A 16,379-nucleotide genomic window follows, 5' to 3' on the forward strand; every position below is an offset into this window, starting at 1 on the left:
TGTTTAATTTTCATGTAAATGAAAATCGAAAGGGCTTAAATGGTGATATAGTTGTTTGCAGACAATATAAAGTTGGGGAGAGTTATGAGAAGTATAGCAGATGTTGTAGCTTTGCAACAAGGCTTAAGCAGACTGTCTGAATGGGCAAGTGTGTGAGGATGTTGGTTTAATGTTGCAAAGAGTAGGGTTTTAAAATTTGGGAGCAAAGATGGTATGCAGAGTATAGGATTGGTGAGGATATTTCAGAGGAGGTGGAGGAGATGAAAGATTTGGGAATGATAGTGGATAGAGACCTGAAATTTCGTGGACATTTTGCTAAAATTGTGAGGTCAACAGTGGATTATGGGAATGATGCAGAGAACACTGACATATAGAAGTAAGGATATTCTGGTTCCACTGTATAAGGCTTTGATCAGGCAGAATATGGATTACAGTACACAGATTTGGTTGCCAGTTTTTCAAAAGGATGATGAAGATGTTGGAGAAAAGAAGACAACTAATAGGAGAAGAAAAAATTCAATAGAACTTACAGATATAATATTAAAGATAAAAAGAAATTAAAAGATGAAATGATACAAAAAACAATAGATAATAAAAATATGAAAGTGCTATGAAACAATCTTACAACAGGAAAAAAAGAAATGATAACATAAGAAGATGAAAATGGATGAGATATGAAAGATAAAAAAAGTATAGCAGAAAGGCCTAAATAGTATTTTTCAGAATTGTCAACACCATAAGCATTGTTGAAAACATTATTACAAGGAAGACACAAGAACAAGAAGAAGAGGAACATCTTCCAGAAATACAAAATTTCAAAATAGAAGAAGCAATGAAAGATATGAAACATAAAATGCCAGGAGAAGATGGAATTACAACAGAAATGATAAAACAGCAGGAGAAATATTAACAAAGAACTAAAAAAAAAAAATCCATTTAGTAAATGCCCAATAGAGAAAGATATACTATACCAAACAGCCTGAACAATGATACTCTTGTACAAAAAGTGTGATAAGAAAAAGGCAGAAAATTACAGACTATAAACTGTTTATAAAAATTAATGACAAACAGAATCACCAGATTATTGGATGAAGCTCAGTCTAATGAATAAGCTAAATTAAGAAAGGGGGGTTTAGCACAATTGACCATCTGCAGATATTTAGTAATCAATAATCAACTAACAGAAAAATGCAGAGAATACAACTTATCATTGTACTTAGGTTTTATAGATTATAAAAAAAAGCCTTTAATTCAGTTGAAAAATTAAGTCAAAATTATATATAGCTAAGAAACAAAATATATGAAAAGCAGCTACTAATATCCTTATATATGAACAAATAAATAAAGGAGTAAGCCAAGGGGATACTATTTCACCCAAATTATTCAATGAGTATTGGACTATGACCTAAATGAACTAGATTAGAGTGACAAAGGGATTAATATCAATGGTAATAAATCAAATCATTTACAATACACTGATATCATAGAAATAGCAAACAAAAGGAACTACACCAACTGATGAATGAATTAAATACAGTATAAAAAACAAGGTAGGATTATACATAAACCACGATAAAACAATAGACAATAATAACATAGAGCAAGTACATGCACTGCTTGGAACGAAGTCAAAAGACACCATAGTGAGGAACAAACAGTCATGACATCCCCCCCCCCCCTTTAATAAGATGTAGGACCTCCTTTTGCTGCAATGCTACAGCAATCTTACAGGGCATACTTTCCACAAGCATACAATAGCGATCAATGGGAATTTTGAACCATTCTTCCTGTAGGCACGTAACGAGGTTCTGAACTGTTGTAGGTGGGCATCCTTGACTTCACCCGATGCTCCAGTTCATCATTTCACAGATGTTCAATATGGTTGAGATCAGGGCTCTGTGGGGGACCAGTCAAGCGTGGTAATGTTCATGTCCAAAAACCACACAGTTACAGCAACAGCCTTATGACATGATACATTATCTTGCTGAAAGAGATAATGGTCAGTTCTGTAGAAACACCACAAAACAGGATCCATTACATTGTCTACAATGTTCAGATGCCTCTTGGAGCTCAATTCTGGTGGCACCTATGCCAAACCAGGAAAATTAGGACTATACCATCACACCACCCCTCCAAATTTCATAGTTGGGGTTATGCACTCTGGTAAGAGATGTTCACCGGGCATCTGCCACACCTACATCGACCATCTGATTGGTAGAGGGTGTAGCATAATTTATTGCTCTATAATACAGCTTTCCAAACTTCTAAGCCCCCATTTTGGTAATGTGGGGCTTGCATATTGCTGTCCAGTCATGGAAATGCATGTTGGGAGCCTTGGTTTCTGCACAATTCATGTTCCAGTTGCACCTGGAACTCTGCATTAAACACGACGGTCGACGAATGACGTTTTTTATGTATTATTCTTTATAACACCCTACAGTCATATTCAATGACTGTGGTGGATCATCCACTGTGGCTAGCACTTGCAGTTGACTCCCTGTGCTTTCATCTCATTATGGTATCACTGATTGTTATCCATCCTAGGACAACAATCATGTTTGGAATATTATTTGCCAATAATATGCCATACAGATAGACCTGCAACATGGCATCCTAACACAACACCTCTTTCAAATTCTGTCAGTTCCCTTTGTTCACCCAGACACAAGTGCATTGACTTGAGAACATTTTAGAATAAATATGAGGAAAAATGATTTGAAATTGTAGTGTGTATATATATATATACAGCAATCCCTCGATTAATGCACTTCGGATTAGTGCGTCATTTTTTTTCGATACCGAAATTCGATTAGTGTGCCTATATACATCTTAAAAATAAATGTTACACTTTTAAAAAATTTTCAATCTATACATTTTTTATGGCTAACTATTTTAAAAAATCACTCACCAGGATGAAATAATTTAGTTACCGATTTGAAACATTTTACAAAGTTATTTTTCAATGGCATACTACACTATTTCCATGTACACTATGTTTCAAATTTATGGCCAAAATTTATGTCGTCTGCTTTACATAGCATTTTGCTGATTATATCTCGTACAATTGTTTTCCTTACTTTTTTATTTTAAATTATTTTCCTAACCTTTAATCATGAGTAAAAGAATTAGTAAGCAAAAAACACAAGTGCAAAAATAATTCGAAAAGTAATCTGATTGGAAGAAAAACTTGAAATAATAAAGAAAAATGAACAAGACGAGTCCAGAGCAAAGATAGGGCAAGAACACAAAAATGGGTGAATCAACTGCTGAATACAAAGAGAAAGGTAAGGCTGCTTCAAGTTCATCATGCATGCACTTGAAATCAAAGTATTATAATGATTGAATTAGAGAGACTTCTTTTTACATGGATCGAAGATTGTAACCAAAAACAGATCCCGCTAAGCACTGACCTTATTAAATCAAAAGCATTAAACCTCTTTGCAACCTTAAAAGAAAGAGCCAACAATGATGGAAAATGAAGAGAATTCCATGGTACTTCTGGGTGATTTGAGCGTTTCAAAAAGAGAAATAGCCTACATAATGTTCTAATCACAGGTGAAGCTGCAAGTGCAAATAAGGAGATATCCAGAGATTTTGAAGAAAATTGTGTAGGAAGGGGACTACTATGATCAACAAATATTTAATGTCGATGAAACCAGCCTTTTTTTTGGAAGCGAATGCCTTCCAAGACTAGCCAAATCAAAGAAATCTCAGCCTGGTTATAAAGTCGCAAAGTCGAATGAAATTACTGCTAGCAACATGCGAGCCATTAGGAAGCACATTCTTCCACATTGTGCAAATGATTTTGGAGGCTTTTCAAATGAATCTAAGTTAATTAAATCTCATTCTGAGAAGTTGAGTGATTCCAACCTGCTAAATTTAGATGCACAGCGGGAAGATCCTGAAGAATATGAAGAAAACTTAATCACTGACAAGCCCAAAGAGGTTTCACAGAACCAATTTGAAAATAGTCTTCATACAATCAAAGTTTTTAAGCATCAATGCTTAGAGACCGACCGTCGTGAAGAGAGAACCAGTAAAATTTTCAGAAGAGGCAATAGGGCCATACCATTAGTGTGTGTGAAAAAAAAAAAAAAAAAAAAAAAAAAAAAAAAAAAAAAAAAAACAGAATGCCTGCCAAACTACGTTAGCTCAATTCTCTGTTAAGAAGCAGAATAATAAATTTATATTCTGAATATGTTTATTGTCTTTCAGCTTCATGGTTTTCCTTTAACTAGGCCCTGAGACATACCCTAATTCTTTTATAAAAAAAAACTTACGGGTCAAAAAAGAAATCTGAGGAACAAATTATACATTTTCCCATAGGTTACTATATTCGATTAGTGCGTTTTTGATTAATGCGCCACCTGTTTTAAAGAATGTGTTAGGTGCATTAATTGTATTATTAACAGTTTGGGACTCCCACTTTGAGTCTGAACTCCATGGAAATTTCTATATTAACAGTAATAATAATACATATATATATATATATATGTATTATTATTACTGTTAATATAGAAATAATACATATATATATATATATATATGTATTATTATTACTGTTAATATAGAAATTTCCATGGAGTTCAGACTCAAAGTGGGAGTCCCAAACTGTTAATAATACAATTCCTCTCATACTTTTCCTTTAACTAATTCACTGACAATACACTGAGTCTCTTGGTCTCTTCCTTATTACTAATACTATAATTATAGTTGCTAATCTCAATATTGTCAGCCTTACAAATTCAAGTGTTTCTATCCTTACAATTCTCATTTCTTTTACTCATCACAACCACTCTCTTACAGAGCACGTAATTCAACATCCATTAAAAATAACTCATTTTGCTGATACAGATCATTTTGGCCATCAAAATTCATTTAAACATCCATATACTAACAACCAGTTCTGCTATCACAATTTGTTTTTTTCAGTTCTCACAGCACCATTCACATTGAATCTTGCCAACCTGGTTAGTGTACCTGCTCTCCAGCCAAGAGGCTGAAGGTTTGAATTCTGCCAAGGGAATGGATGTTTGTGATTGTCCTACTAACCAATTACCAAATGTGCTGCTGTGTCCTGGTGTAGGATGACCTTTGATGTCTTTGCACAATAAAAAATCAAATCAAATCGACTCTTTAATCAGGAAAGCATTATGCAGTGCATTCATTATCCATTCATAAGCATACCTATAAACATGGAATCTCCATATTAATGAATGTGAATGAAAACTAATTCTTATTCTATAGCTTTCTCAAAACATTTAACCACCATTCATATTTAAATACTCTTGATTTAATTCTGGTCCTTTTTCTCATCTTATCAAGTCTTGCCAGTTTGCATTTTACAGATAATCCATTAATCAGTTGGTTTCAAAATACACAATTACATAATAAGCATGCATTATTTAATTCCATTACTTTTCTGATGTAGCGATCGTTTTCCAAAGAAGATGCTTTACGCAGAAGAAATATATTATTTAGATTGCCTAAAGCAGGTAGAAATTGTTTCTTCATTGCAACGAAATTAAAATAACCTAAAATGTATTTTTTTTCAAGATCCATGTTATCACGATAAGTGATTTTTTTTTTTTTTTTTTTAAATCCCATGACTTAGAAATTCTGTTTCTAAAGTCTGATCATGTTTTAGTTCAAGCAAGCAAATCTTCAAGCATTTGTAAACATGCTTCAGTAATGTCAAAAACTTTATAATAAATTATTTTATCATATGCTTCTGTACTGAGCATTGCTAAACAATTTATTTTTATTTATTTATTATTTTTATGTTGAGCCCATAAATGAGACGTCGGTTGATCAACCCTATAGTACACTAGTACCATATGTGGGGTAGTGGGTTGGGAAAGGAGGAACTTGTTTACATTTGATTTAAAAGACTGTATATTGTATTCCTTGGGAAACACAACAAGGGAAGACTGTTCCACAATACAGCAGTTGCAGGAATGGAGGAGGAGGAAAAGAAACCTGTTCTATGGGTTTCAATGTGCACTGTGAAGGGATGTTGGGCAGCAGCTGCATGTGTTCCAACGAGCTTAGTACTAAGTAGGGGAATTATTAATGCTATTTCAGCATTTCCCATGGAAATATTTGTAGAATACACATAATGCAGAAACCAAACGTCTATGTGAAAAGATAGGACAGTAGCTGGATGGCAGTGACTTGTCGCCCTTCTTGGGAATACAGGCCAATTTCCAGGCTGTGGGATATCCAGGCTGTATACACTCTCCTACCAATGGAGTAGGAGAGTGTATACAGGCGACAGAGGATAGGAGTCAGTTCTGGCGCACAAATTTTCAGGACAACTGGAGGAATGCCATCAGGATCCAAAGAACTTTTTGTGTCTAATTTGGACAGTATTTTTCTGATCTCTTTCTGGCAAAAGGAAAAAGGATATAGGGGGACATTGTATGTTGAGCATCTGGAATGGTTGGGGGGCATTTACCATTGTCAATTATGCATGCATTGGAAATAAAATGCAAAGCCAGGAGATTGGCTTTTTCTGTGAGCGATGATGCAATGGAGCCATCTGGGTATGATAGGAGTGGGAATAGTGTTGGGCAGAAGTTACAACCAATTCCTCTGGTGGGACACCAAAAGGCTCGGCTGCCGTTTGGACATGATGCTAGTTTCCTGCATTTTGCTCTTTCAAACTGTTTTAGAAGCATTGATTTTTTTTTTTTTTTTGCATCTATTTCGGGCTTGAGTATAAGCTCTAAAGAAGGATGGAGTATAATTAAGTGCAAATTAAATTTTCATCACTTAAAATTTACTTACAAATGTAAATTTATTTAATCAAATTATTTTCAAAAAAGGAAGAAATATTTTAGTTTATGAAATAATTTTTGTAAAATGTTTTAGATTCAAAGTCAGTCTCAGACCCAACATCTAAGTACCTTGGGCTTGTTTATTCTTGAAACACTGAGTCCTTTCACACTCTAGTAGTGGTAGATTTAGTGCGCGAGGGATGATGCATGTGAAAGGCATATAAATTAGTTCAAGAGTATGAGGCAGGCAATCTTTATCAACAGTTTAAGTGAGGAAATATAGGTTGAAAAAAAAAAAGAAGAAAGAGAAATAAGCATGATGGAAAGGTAAAGGTTAATTAACTCATCATCTTATAGATAATGAGAGTTAATTTAGTTAACCTATGATGGAAAGCTCAAGGTTTAAGAATATGGGATCTTGTGATAGCAAGAATGTGAACAGAAATCAAATGGACCTTTAGTCTCAATTTGGTGAGAAAAGAGATCGTGTAGTTCAGACAGTTTCAGTTAGACCAGGGTAAATGTGGAACTAGAATTTGATAACCAGGTATCCCTGATCATCTTTTTAATATGACATACCCTTAATTCATGAGATGTTTAATCTTTACTGAAAAGTTAGACAAGCAAGAAAATAATTTTACATTAAGGAATTTTGTAACAAATGCTGATATATTTTATTGCTTTTCAACAAGGATATGTGATATGCCAATAAGAGAATATAAGTAATAAACATAAATCTTGGAAATGACTGGACCTGATGCCTGAAAAAATAATTCTATTTGCATGCATAATTGAAATACTAGTAATGTTAAGCTTCTGACTCCTGTAGTTCTCATCTCTCTCCCAGAGGGTTTTCAAGCATGTTAGACTCATACTAAATAAGCCACCACCTTGGTTGCGTGCTCTATTAAAGGACCACTTGACATATATCTGCAGCTTTTAAGAGATATTTCAAGTTTCCTATGAGACTGGGATCCCAGATATTGAGTTTTTATCTTTAGATTTATTATCTTTAGATAATATCTCTTTGTGTGCTTTATAATTAACTCTGTCCATTTTGCAAGCTTTTTGCTGTTTCTATAAAAGTCAAAGAAGTTCAAACAAAATTCAGATTATGCAATACTAGTTGGAAAATGAGATAAGGCTAAATGGGATTTTTACTTAGGACAAAGATATTTATATACGCTGTATATAATACCATCATTTTATATCGTGGTTTAAGCCAATACAATTTGATCGGCTAAATCCCAAATTGCCAGCCCATCCTCGTTCATTCAGTACCCAGGTAGATACCTAACAGGGTGCACCACAAGAATGTGAGGATTGGACTTTAGGTCAGAAGCCCTGGTCGGTTCTCCACATTCCTATGTGAAGGCAATGTGGAGGTCTCTCAGTTATACAGCTTTGATCCTTGTAGATAGGAAGTTAGTGGTGATATAAGTTTTTCATGTGGTACTATCATAATATCCTGTACACACCTTGAGGGTACATGTCAGGAATTTGATGATGATGACTGTATATAGAAATATTGAATACATGGCCAATGAACATTCCACAAAATGTGTATGCCATCAAATTAATCTGTGATTGCAGAGAAAAACTGTTGTGCTATACATTTAATATTTTATTCTTGACCCTTAAGTATATACTACTTGTCTGCTTATGTATTTGAATTTTGCTTTTAGTATAGCTCCTCATTGTATATGAACTAGGGCTCTTTTCAGTACCTTCAAATGATGTTTTCTATGCATTTTGTTTTCTATCACATATGGTCTCTTCATACAGGTTATATTAATATCTCTAAATAGCATTTTCCAATGTCTAATAGACAAGTGGTTTGTATGTATGAAAGTTTTCTGCTGTTTGCTTGAGCAACAGCATCCGCTTTGGAGATTCTGCTCCGTGTGTGTATTATGCTGAAGCTTTATTTACTTACAAAATTATTAAAACTGCTGTTAGATATTTTTAATAATTGTACATGTAAATTCAATAACCAAATAAACCTAAGTCTTTAAAAAACTATTTTTAAGCTTTGAATTCTATTTGTTAAGACCACAACTAAAAAGTCTAAAAACAGAATTGTATTCACTGGATATTTATAAAACAAATCAAAAAATAAATCTTAGTATCTAAAGCTCAAATTTTAACACATAACAATAAAAAGCTTCAAGTTGAGTGGTATGTATATTTGTGTCAGAAATTAAGAGATCTGAGTGGGTTAAATACATCCCATGAATTTATTAACTGCTCTTCATCCATCTGTTTATGCAGGGTGAGGTGTGTGCATATGCATATATATATATATATATATATATACATACATACACACTGACAGTGGTGCACCCAGTGGGGGCCAAGGACCCTTTCCCCCCTAAAGAAAAAGAAAAAAAAACACTAGAAAATTTTACAAAAATCTTTTCCAAATTAAAATTCTTTTTTTTTATTTTTTTATTTACATTGTGTCGTGTCTTCTATTTCTATACTACTTATGAATTCGTGATCATTACTGGAAGTTTTTTCCCACTTGGTTAGACTATAATAAATTTAGTTTAATCCTTTATCTAAGTGTAAGCAAACAAAGTTTGCACCTGAAGTATCTTCAGGACTGAGGTAACTCGTGGTAAAGGTGGACTACTAAGTTCTCATCACCTGCCTTAGTATCTCCCATAATGCAAAGCACATCTCCTTGGGGACACGTATAATGCTATATATATATATATAAAGGATTAAACTAAATTTATTATAGTGTAACCAAGTGGAAAAAATCTTCTAACATCTTTCTCTAATCCAGAGTAATTTAATAATAAAGTGAGACACCTTTTGGCAACTCGATTAGGTAAATATGACTTCTCCATTACTTCCACCTTAGTGTTACCACCTCTGGATCTAGTCCCACTGACAAGACCTCAACAAAGGTCGAAACTGGTTGGAAGATTGGGTGATGAATGGCAATGCTGTAGCCCGTGAAGTTAACTGAGGCACAGCTGTTGCTGTTACCCCTCAGATGACATATGAACAAATGAGTGGCTCTGCTCGGTGGTGGGGTGAGCCTGCCATGGTGTAGAGCCAACCGGTTCTGAGAGTTCTTCTCAGTGGCGGAGTGAGCCTGTTACTTAGGGAACAACACTGAGTTTTTGGAGTTTGACCTGTACTTGTAACATTCAATAAAGATCAAAACAGGTCTGGGTAGTGGCCCTTTCCTTAATGCATAGCATTATACATGTCTGCAAGGAGATGTGCTTTGCATTATGGGAGATACTAAGACAAGTGATGAGAGCTTAGCCCTAAAGATACTTCAGGTGCAAACTTTGTTTGCTTACACTTGGATAAAGGATGTTGCTCAGTCATAGGTCGCATGTGATGCATAGTGTGTATTCTCAAATCGTCTACTCAACTCAACTCAACTCCCCCCCCCCCCCCAAGATTAAATCCAGAGTACGCTACTGCACACTGAAATTGAAACCCTTTCAATAATGGAATGTACAACTGATGCTAAGAAGTGCAGGAAGGTGTTTGGAAATTGCATGACATGAAAATTTAGAAATTTCAAACATTTTATTCTCAGCTTCAGTAGTACCTCCTTCACATTCTAAAGAGGATTTAAACCCTAGTCCTTTCGACCACAGGGGAGTATAATCTGTACTGAACATGCCCTCTGGTGGAAAAAAGCATTGGAGGATCAATTGTCTTGGGATGCATTGTGAAAAATATCTTATGACAGCTGTTTGTAAATAATGCGTGAAATTAATAACATGCGAAACTGTATACTTTTTTCTTGAAATTGATCCATGTTCTGAATAGTTAACGACTTGGGAGAAGAAATCAGATATGCAGCGAAAGTGTTCACAAGCCTCAATGGGAAAAAAAAAAGAAGAAGAAGCTTATTTAGGGAGAAATTACGATCAATGCATACACAAGATGAAAGTTTATACTAAATGAATACCAAATATTCTACTGCGAAGTAAACACCAGGGAATACGTTCCACAGACGCTCAATAGCGTAAGCTTTAAAGCAATTAGAAAATAATGTAAGCTGTGAGATACTCTAGTTTTAATTTCTATCTTACAGATGACATAGATCTTATTTGTAATAAAATTTTCCTGAACGCCTTGAAACAAATTTTGATTATAGATATTCTTGAAATGCTAGATGATGTTTCAATACATACCAAATATACGGCCAGACAGCACTCGTTTCCATTTATCTTTTAAGCCACCAGATGGCGAATTTAAAGAAATTGAATAAACCGAATAAGAAAATCCAAATTAATAAATCCAAATAGAATAAGAAATGATAAGATAAATCAATAATTGAATTGCTTGTTATAAAGAGATAAATAAAGCTTTATTTTTCATGATGGAAGTTATATTTGGTCTTTTTTTTAAAGATTAACACATACTATTTCGATTTTAATCGCTCGCAAAAACTTAAGTTTGAGCGCGGTTAGTAGTTGGAGTGAGATCAATCGTTCGATAGTGTTGGCACACTCTCCCTCGATGAGTCTTTGGACTCCCTGGAGGTGTCACATAATAATAATAATTACAAGACCATAGGTTTTAATACACATATATACAAAAACGTCTACTAGTTTCGCTAGCTGTAACTGACTAACTTTGTCAGTTACAGCTAGCGAAACTAGTAGACGTTTTTGTATATACGTGTATTAAAACCTATGGTCTTGTAATCCAAATAGTATGTGTTAAAGCTTTATTTTTATGGTGCACCGTTAGATCAGAACGTGTTTTTTGACTGCAGCTGTTATTATTATACAGGTATCTCTATGGAGTCAGACGACTCATCATGGAAGATCCATTTGTTCACATGCTTGCCAGCATTCATAAAATACCTGTCGTATATCTCCTTAAACTCATTCACTAATAAAACACCCACAACCATCTCTGGCTACCCATTCATCACCAACTAAAAAAAAAACACGTAGCCTAACATCCTTGCCAACCACACTGTTATACAACTTCCGCTGGTGACCCCTTCTCTGCCTTCTTGCCAAGTACTGAAAAAATTGTTTGGTATCAGTCCTATAAAAACTCCTTTAATGACTTAAATGTTTCAATGACTTTAATGATAGATTAAAGCTAACTTTTGAGCACATAGACCATGAATCTATTCTCATAGGGACATTCCACATACTTGCTGCAATCTTTGCCATTCATCTCTTCTGGATTCTCTCCACAACTTTTTTTTTCACCACCAAGGAACCCCTGAGTCCAGATGTGGCCTTATTAAAACCTTATATAGAGCAGCAATAACCTCTCTATCCTTGTTAGTGTGTTCTTCAATAACACAATAATATGATGTGCTGCTTTGGTTACCCTCACAATATGCCATCTAAACTTCAACTTCCTGTCCACAATCACACTCAAGTCCCTGGCCTCATCAGTTTCCTGCTGTTAAGTTTCTTTCTCAGTATAGTAGACAGCTTCTGATCTCTTCTCAATGTGCATCACCTTACACTTGGCCACATTAAACTGGCAGTCATTTACCTTTGCCCATACTGCTAGTCTGTTTAAGTCTTCCTGCAGGATTTGTGCATCACCTACATTTACCATTGCTCTACTCAGTTTAACATCGTCAGAAAATAACTGAATGTTTCCTGTCAGATCATTTCCTATACCATTGATATACAAATTAAACAACAGAGGACCAAGTACTGAGCCCTGTGGTAGACTACTGGTTACTTGCACTCAACTCCTCCATAAATGACTCTTTGATATATGTCCATTAGCCACTCTCCAGTCCAAATCAGATTCATATCCATCCCCATTTGTTCTAATTTATGCAATAGTGTTCTATGTGGAATTAGCATTTTCCTTATCCAACTCCACTGTCGCTTGAATATGCAAGTAAAAAGTAAGCAAATTACTAAGGCTAGCCCTACCTTTCACAAAAACCATGTTGCCCTTTATAGAGGAACATCATAGAATATGATATTCCTATCACTCCCAGTCCTGAATTCTGTCTTTCATATAAAATAAATTTCTCCATATCTTAACCACCACTCCTGATATCCTCACTGGCCTATAATTTGCTACTTTTTTCTTGGAGCCTTCTTTATGCAAGGGGACTATTTTGTCCTCTTTCCCTTCATTGGAACCTTCTCAGTACCGAAGCTTAAATTACACAGTTTGGTCAGAAGAGCTGATAATTCTCTTCAGAATTCTCGTAATACATACGGTCGATATGCCATCTAATCCCATGGCTGTGTTCGTATTGAGGTTCTATGATATTTTAAGTACCTCCATTTCTTCAATTTCTATTCTCCTATAAGTTAGTGTCACATCTGGCATTGCAATGTCACCACCTCGATAGCATACCATTGCAAAATGTTCACTCAGTAGTGCAACGGTTTAGTTTGGTTCTGTTACTTCCTAGTCATCAGCACTTTCTTATTTCATCCTTCTAGTTATTCCTCTTTTTTACTTGCCACATAGCAAAAGAACTCCCTAGAGTTTTTTGGCCTCATCAGCTAGCTTTCTCTCATAATTAGCTTTGGCTTTCCTTACCATACCGGTCATCCTTCTTGCCTGCGCCCTAAACTGCCCATGGGCATGCTGATCACCTTTTTGTGTGCAACACCTACTTAATGAAGCTATTCATCCATCTAACTCCGACCTGAATTATCCTTCTAAATTTAAGTATACAATCAAATACTGCTTTCTAAACACCCCTTCAGTACCTCATATGCACCAACAACAAGAATAAGTTGCTCGTGATATTTACAAAATGAAAATAATTTCTCTAACGCTTTGGCATTGACCAAAGAATGGGCGTAACTCTTTTCACCATAAATTTTGAAGATCGGTAGACAACCAGCCAGCCAGCTCCACTCTAAATCGTCACTGAGAGAGCTCATTTCTACTAATGTATTACAGATATGCAAGTAACGAATGTTGTGTACTAATTCCACCATCTCATGTTCTTAACCCTGTCTGGTATTCTTAACCCTGTGGTGATTTATTGAGTTGCTGGGTTAAACACCTGACTTAGAGAGAAAAACCATCTTCTGTCTTCCTAAGACCAACTAACTCCAGAAAGAGCTAAAAAGAAATAAAATGTAACTTCTGTTAATCTAGATCATGCTTCTGTTTAAGGTGCAGCTCTTATTCCTTCGTTTTTTGCTAAAAAAATCTGTCCATTGTTTGATTTTCTTTCTAAGTTATGTTTCTCATAAACTGGCAATTAAAATTCTCTTTCATACTCATGAAGTTCTTTATTCCATATTCCCTCAATCAATATATTCTCATTGCCAGCATTCTCACAAACTGAAAAAATTGAATAAATAAAAATTTTACGTATCCTAATCTCTCTTAAATGTGACATTTTGCATAAGGGCGCACGTTAAGTGTTATTGTGATCTTTTACATAAGATACAATTTTCAGATGTAAGTGCCTGCTTCATGAGAGTTATGGAAATTATTCTCACAACAATGAGCCTTGGCACCTGTTATTAAACCATAGCATCGATAGTAGTGAACTTTTTAAATGGAATTGAGGAAAGATTCTTATTTACAAGAAGGCATTCTCTTCGATTCGAAATTTTCCCCCGCTGTCCATGCTTTATAACAAATGTGCCAAGCGGCCCAAGAATAAATGAATAAATCAGCTTATCAGAAGTAGTTTGAGACAAGATCTCCAGCATCATTCATATACTAAAGTATGCAACAAATCGACAACAATCATTAATGAATCTGACTTTGAAATTGTCAAATTCTATAAATTCGCAAGCTGGACAATGATGGTCATTCCCTCTGGTGCAACTTCTGTTCATCTCCGTTTTCACCTCTTTCAAATTGCACCACTGTCACGACGCTTAAATCAGGTCTCCCTGCCTCTCGTTCTCTCCAAGTCCTGCATATATGACCATATCAGTACAGTGCACCACATGCTTTCTGTGGCCCTTGGCTCGAATGATATGATGATCTTAAACAACCAAGGAAACAATAAACTGAAATTAATATCACTCCTGCATTGTCTATATACTCTTTTATATTTATCTGGTATTCAATGCACAATATGAAAGCAAAAGACTATAGTCACCCCATTCTGAAAAAAAACGGAAGATAAGTCTAATGGCAAACTACCGATCCATTTTCTTCTCCCCAGTCCTCTCTAATTATGGAGAAGAAAATCAATAGTCAAATTCTCCATTTTCTAGAGGTGCACCGATTATCAGTGTTGAAGAAAATGACCTCCACAGGCAACTTAAGTATGAGAGAGTACTTTGTGTAATCAGTATTTTGCGTATCATCTTGGGGACATTAGCAGCATGCTGAAAGACAACTTTGATAAGATGTTCATCTGCTCAAAATTGGCTTCGGTTAAGAACTTTTGTGAATATACGTTATAGTATGAATAGATTGACCAACCAAACTTTTATGGTGTCAATATCCATAAAAGTCGATTTAAGAAGTGTTGTTCCATACTCATGTTTTGAAGCAAAATGTATTACATGAGCTTCAGGTAGACAATTCCACCTTTATCGTCAGCCAATTCTTTTATAATCCCAAGGAGAAACGGTGATGTAGAAGATTTTACGATAAAACAACATAAAATTTACATAAACGTAACTCTCTGTTTGAGAAATTTTCCCCAATTATTCTGCAAACTGTCAAGACACAAATATTGTCAAATCTCATATCTTCCATGGAGCTTTTAACTGCATCAATTCATTTAGATATTTACTTTCGTCACTGTCTTTTTCCTGGAATCATGGCAACACACGCACACACATCACTATATACTCACCTGTCCTCTTCTATTTTGTTCAAGCAACCATACTAATATCTCAGATTAACTCCTAATCTGAGGTAGGAGTATGGTCGGTGTTCATTTACTAGTTTCCCCCATTTAGAATTTTTCTTAGCCTCTTGTTAAGTATAAATCTTATCTTAGTTCTGTTGGAATTACAGAAAATTCTATAATTCCAACCTCTGTTTTTTCCTCTAGTCGATGACTAGAATTGAATTTACGGCGCCCTTTCTTTGGACAGTCTAGGACCGTGGACGGCATACACCACTGAGCTATACCAGAGTTAGTCGATCTCTGGCATGGAGATTTTTATCCTGGAAACTCGGGGTTTTCGTCCCGTAAACTCAAGAAATACGACCGTAGATTCCACCCTATTTTCAGAGAATAAATATAGTGTTAGGATTAGGGACTACAAGAATAAAATTTTATTAAATGCCTATGTGGCTGACAGCTCGCGGTCCTATTCAGATGACTAGGTTGCCTCGTTCTAAGGCTGGTTCTGGATAAATTGTCAGTTCCTATAGCATCCTCCTTTTCAGTAATAGAATAAATATGGAGCACCATTTTCTTTTATATATGTTGTCTCAGAAAGTGACATTTGCCTATTCCCTGATATAAGAGATGACATGGAAATTGTTAGAAGTGTATACTCACTTGTGTATACTAAACTTTGAGAATGCCATTTAGTGATGGCTTGTCTGTGCTTACAGACTTCTTGATATTATCTAACTGGAACAGCATGTATCTGTATTGAAATCCCGGTTTTACTATAAGAATTTGGGATCCTTCTTTCTCTGTAACTGAGAACAGTAACAAATCTGCCAGCGTATTTT

General features: G+C 35.2%; 1 protein-coding gene across 1 annotated transcript in view; it reads right to left on the minus strand.

Annotated features, from left to right (window-relative positions):
* The window catches only part of tko (30S ribosomal protein S12 technical knockout), a 74,007-nt gene extending 63,018 nt beyond the window's left edge, over nt 1–10,989 (minus strand). The window contains exon 1 of the mRNA XM_090399343.1: nt 10,949–10,989. The gene's annotated coding sequence lies outside the window, so the exon portion shown is untranslated. The remainder of the gene's footprint in view (nt 1–10,948) is intronic.
* Between the last annotated feature and the right edge of the window lie 5,390 nt (nt 10,990–16,379).

Source organism: Typopeltis vanoorti, chromosome 10, assembly GCF_054136105.1.
Source record: "Typopeltis vanoorti isolate ZY-2024b chromosome 10, IOZ_Tvanoo_1.0, whole genome shotgun sequence".
Classification (NCBI taxonomy): Eukaryota; Metazoa; Arthropoda; class Arachnida; order Uropygi; family Thelyphonidae; genus Typopeltis; species Typopeltis vanoorti.